Source organism: Rutidosis leptorrhynchoides, chromosome 5, assembly GCF_046630445.1.
Source record: "Rutidosis leptorrhynchoides isolate AG116_Rl617_1_P2 chromosome 5, CSIRO_AGI_Rlap_v1, whole genome shotgun sequence".
NCBI lineage: Eukaryota > Viridiplantae > Streptophyta > Magnoliopsida > Asterales > Asteraceae > Rutidosis > Rutidosis leptorrhynchoides.
The window spans coordinates 283,560,198-283,566,356 of record NC_092337.1 but is presented as its reverse complement, the minus strand read 5'-3'; positions in this window follow the sequence as shown (position 1 = coordinate 283,566,356).

Below are 6,159 nucleotides of genomic sequence, written 5' to 3'. Positions count from 1 at the left end.
CTTTATGTACGCAACACGTCATTTGACAACACCGGTACCATGGGTCAAGATTAATCTCGACCAATACATATACGATGGGGTTTTATTTATTTCGTTGGGGGTTTTATTTATTTCATTGCGGGTATATTAAACATCTAAAAATGAACCATTAAAATTGAATTACTAACATCGGACTGCTAACTACGGACTAAGGAATTATTCAAAGTATTAAGATTATAACAAGTATATATTTATAACGTTTGTTTAAAAATGAAAACATATTGATATATTATATATGGATAGGTTCGTGATATCAACCGGAAGACCGAGTCAAAATATATATATCATCAAGACAAGAGTGAGTATATAGTCCCACTTTTAAACTCTAAATATTTCGGGATGAGAATACATGTATTTTATGTTTTACATTATGGACACAAGTAACTGAAAAATATATTCTACGTTGAGTTGTACCACTGGCATACTTCCCTGTAGCTTGGTAACTAATATTTACAGCGGTAATGTAAACGCGAATCCTGTTGATAGATCTATCGGGCCTGACAACCCCAACCGGACTGGACGACCAGTATTCAACGGTTGCACAGTACTTCGTTTTGTGACTACACTTGGTACGGTGTAGTAAGATTTCATATTAAAGGGAATATGCGACGTGAAAATGTTAAGTATGGTTACCAAGTGCTCAACCACTTAGAATATTTTTATTGAAATGTTTATATACGAAATCTTGTGGTCTATATATATATTGCTGCCGGCATTAAACCTATATCTCACCAACTTTATGTTGACCTTTTTAAAACATGTCTATTCTCAGGTGATTTCTAAAGCTTCCGCTGCATCATGTTGGATCTAACCAGGATCTTGCGTACGCATGTTTGTGTCAAAAATAAAACTGCATATCCGAGATGTTGTATTGTAAAATATGCTAGAAACCGTGTTGTTGTCATCATTTGTAAAGTTTGTAAGTCAAAGATTATCGCTAAACGTTAATCTTCTTTTTATTGTCTTAAGCTTGTAACAAAAATAATGGTTATGGTTTGTAATGTATAATATATGCAGTTTTCTTTTAAAAATGTCTCATATAGAGGTCAATACCTCGCAATGAAATCATACGTTATCTAACGCGTTCTTATGGTTAAGGACGGGTTATGACACATGTCGATCCAGCTAAGAGTACTGCTATTCAGAACTGGGAGATACCAAAGACGGCGAAGCATATTCGTCAATTTTTTGGGACTTGCCGGTTACTATCGATGGTTTATAAAAGATTTTTCCCTACTTCCTAAACCTCTTATGAAGCTAACTCAAAAGGGGAAGAAGTTTGAGTGGTCCGAAGAACAGGAATCTGCTTTCAAGATTCTGAAGGAGAAATTGACCACAGCCCCGATTCTATCTTTACCCGAAGGTATTGACGACTTTGTTGTTTAATGCGATGCTTCAAAGCAAGGCTTTGGTTGTGTTCTAATGCAACGAGAAAAAGTTATTGCCTATGCATCTAGGCAGTTGAAGAAACACGAAGAGAACTATACCACACATGACCTTGAGTTAGGTGTCGTGGTATTTGCATTAAAGATATGGAGACATTATTTTATGGTACCCATTTTACGGTGTACACTGATCATAAAAGTCGTTGACACATCTTTGATCAAAAATAGCTGAACATGAGGCAAAGCCGATGGCTCGAGTTGTTGAACGATTATCACTGTGAGCTGAAATATCATCCTGGCAAGGCGAATGTAGTTGCCGATGCCCTTAGTCAGAAAGACGTTGTTAAACGTGTTCGTGCTCTAAATCTAAAAATCAAGTCGAATCTTATATCACGAATTTATGAAGATCAACTGGAAGCTATTAAACCGACACTTATCGAAGGTGAAGGATCTATGGGTTTTGAGAACGAACTTCAAGTGAAACCTATGGTACACGGTACTTTGGTAACAGAATTTGGGTTCCTCGCTTCGGTAATCTCCGTGAACTAGTCTTGGATGAAGCTCAAAAGACTAGGTATTCTATTCATCCCGGTTCCAGTAAGATGTATCACGATGTGAAGCAATTCTACTGGTGGCCTAATATGAAAGCCGACATTGCTACTTATGTTAGTAAGTGTCTCACTTGTTTGAAGGTCAAGGCCGAACACCAAAAGCCTTCTGGTCTGTTGACACAACCCGGTATTCCGCAGTGGAAGTGGGAATGTATCACTATGGACTTCGTTACTAAGTTACCTAAGATTGCAAATGGTAACGATACTATTTGGGTCGTAGTTGATCGCCTTACTAAATCTGCGCATTTCATACCGATCAAGGAAACTGATAAGATGGAGAAATTATCACAACTTTATATTAAAGAAATTGTCTCACGTCATGGTGTTCGTAACTCGATTATTTATGATCGCGACAGTCGATTCGTATCCAGATTCTGGAAAACTTTACAATCTGCTCTTGAAACTCAACTCGACATGAGTACAGCATATCATCCGCAAACTGATGGTCAGAGTGACCGAACTATTCAAACCATGGAATATATGCTACATGCTTGTGCAATCGATTTCGGCAAAGGTTGGGATAGACATCTACCTTTAGTTGAATTTTCTTACAACAACAGTTATCAATCCAGTATTAAAGCTGTACCTTTTGAAGCTTTATATGGCTGAAAGTGTAGATCTCCTTTATGTTGGGACGAACTCGAGGACATACATTTAACTGGTCCTGAAATCATTCACGAAACTACTGAAAAGATCGCTCATATTAAGCAACGTTTAGAAACTGCCCGCAGTCGACAAAAGAGCTATGCCGATAAGAAACGAAAAGATATTGAATACCAAGTTGGAGATAAAGTCATGTTGAAAGTATCCCCTTGGGAAGGTGTTGTCCGCTTCGGTAAACGAAGTAAACTCAGTCCACGATATGTTGGACCTTTCACAGTCACTCAAAGAGTCGGTTCCGTGGCATACCGATTAGAACTACCAACAGAACTCAGTCAAGTACATGATGTGTTTCATATCTCAAATCTTAAACGGTGTCTTGCTGATGACACACTGGTTATTCCTTTGGATGATGTCCGCATTGATGAACAAATGCACTTCTTTGAAGAACCTATAGAAATCATGGAAGGAGAGTCAAACAAACGCGTAAAAGCAATATACCTATCGTTAAAGTCCGTTGGAATTCGCGTAGAGGCCCCGAATATACCTGGGAATGCAAAGACCACAGGAAACGTAAATATCCCCATCTCTTCTCAACTGCTTATGCATACGAGGAATCTACCTAAAAACTTTGGGATGAAGTTTTCAATAACGGGGAGGTACTATAACGACCCTCATTTTTCCATTCTATATTTCTCATTTTTCCATTCAATACTTTTCCTTATTAAATGCCCAACTAAATAATTAAACTTAACAATTAAGACTTTATTTAATGATAGTTAAGAATAATAATAATTAACTTTGTAAACGACAAGTTAATACAAGATAAAAATAATAAGCTTATTAACTTTTGTGAATAAATAAATAACATTAAAACTTGTGTATTAAAAATAATTAAACTTGGATAATTAAGGAACCATTTAAGCTAAATTAAAGTGCAAGGTCTAAAGTGAAAAAGTTAAACCCTAACCCTAATAAACCCTAGCCGGATTTTAAAGGGTAAAATTACCCTTCTACCCCTCTAATTTTTGGCCCAATCAACAACCCTTAATCCCCTCTTCAAGCTAACTTGTTCCCTAAGTAATTCCTTATTAAACCCTAATTCTAGAATCCTCCTAACACTCCTATAAATAGAGGCCTAACTAAACATTTTCAATGTACCAAATCACAACAACAATTCTCTCTCTCAAATCTCTCTTCCTCCCTCTTGTTTTCGGCCAAAACCGAAACCACCATCATCATCACCATCATAATCCACCACCAATCTTCAAGGGTTTTTCAAGTGTTCTTCGCGTTCTTCGTGTCCTTCAAGAATCTTCAAGGAGTTCTTCAAGTTTTTCAAAGCTTTGATCTTCAATCTTCATCGTGTTCATCACTTCTTTGTTAATCATCTTGAATCTTCAAAGGTATACCATAAACCCTAACTTGTTTACATAATCTTTGATCTTTAATTCATGATATAAACTTGTTTATTCATAAATATATACATAAACACACCTAGATCTATATATATACATGAAGAAAAAAAATATAATATATAGTTGTATGTATGTATGTCGACCAAGAAGAAGAAAAAAAAAGGAAACTTTGATCTTTAAACCCTAGATTATTACATGAAAGATTTGTTTATGGTTAATTTAGGAAATAAAATAAATATATATACATATACATATATATCGACATATACATATATATACATGTAAAAAATATATTTTTTATATATATACATATATACGAATTACATATACATATATATATATAACCCTAATTATTTAAAACCCTAATTCATTAAACCTAACCCTAATCATTACCTAATCATTACTACATTAAATAAAACCCTAATTTACTAAATCCTAATTTATTAAACCCTAGGACATTAATTACTAAACCCTAGTTAGTAAATACTACTTTAATTAACTAACCCTAATTAATGAAACCCTAATACTACTTATACTATTAAATAAAATGTATACACTATTACTATTACTAACACCTATAACCTACTACTTATATTATAACACCTAAAAACATTTTGGGATATGTATTAGAGATGTATAGATCTTCGAACTTTCTTGACGAATGGTTTCTACAAAACTCTAGGCGGAAGGGTTTGGATTTCTAATTTAAAGGGTCCTACAGCTCAAGCCCCTAGATCTGAAATGGCCATTCGAAGGGAAAGGGGTGATTGGAAGCTTATCTAATACGGCAAGTATCCTAACATGGAAAACACTCTTAAAGTAGAAACTTTCTAGTTATAGAAACTTACTAAGATAAGGAACCTACTAAAAGTGGAAACTTTCTAAGAATAGAAATTGACTAGAAAAGGAAAACGAACTATACTTAAAACACTATCATACTTAAACATTTACTTAAACATGGGCAAAAACACTTACTACTCTTAAATATCAATAGGTTGACTTTCTGTTCGTTCTAACTTTCTATTCCAAGGAATAATCGTCATCTCACTCTGCTTACTAAGGTGAACTCATAGCCCCATTCTTTATTGTTAGCAAACTTACTTACTTTTATTTAGGGTGAGACACATCCTGTTTTTACATTTTACAATTTAGACACAAGTACCAACTGCTAAAACTATGATATACCCGGCTATGTCTGACTAAGTCCCTACAGTAATATTTTTAATTACTCGTTGATTGCATGCTTAATTATTGGGGGTAGACTTATCGGGAGTAACGTCCCCGATACATTTTACTAAGTCTTTGTATTACTTGATAATGAAATTAAACCGACAAGGACAGACACAACTTTTCATTGGGGAAAACTTGAATGTTTAGTCTAAAAATCACGCCTTGGCATAACTTTTTGATCATGCGGGAGATCAACTTTACAAACTAAATCTTGTGGTCTAAAACAACGGTCAAACTTTTGTTAAACCTATGAACTTCACTCAACCTTTTTGGTTGACACTTTAGCATGTTTTGTCTCAGGTGCTGTTTGATTCAAGCTTTCTTATGTACTGCTTATGTGATGCTACTTGGACATAGGATCAAGAGATATCGCATGTATTACTATTGCATTTAAACATTTACTTTATTCCTTTGTAACGACAATTCATTTTCCGCTGCGTACTCAATAAAGTTAAATTTTATCATTTAGTATTGTTCTCGTTATTATAATATGTTGGTATATTTTGATATTAAGTTACATTTCGCCCAGGCCCTAACTGGGGGTGTGATAGTTGATTTGATTTATAATTGTATTTAAAATATTAATAGAATATAATTAAAATAAGCTAGCTAGCATGCAACAGCTAAGGACATAGAATACGTGGTTCACCATGATTTAAGATAACGTAGTGTCGGGATAATTATGAGACACTCCTTTAATATATATATTTTGGTGTGAAAACTAGATTCCCTACTAAGCAGTTTCCCGATTAGCATGTCACGAGAAACTAGGCTTTGAAGATTCTGATCGGATGGACTATGCTCAACTTCCCAACGCCTATCTGATAAAGGATAGAAGTGGCCCATCTGCGATGCAAGGCATACCCGGGCAACTGA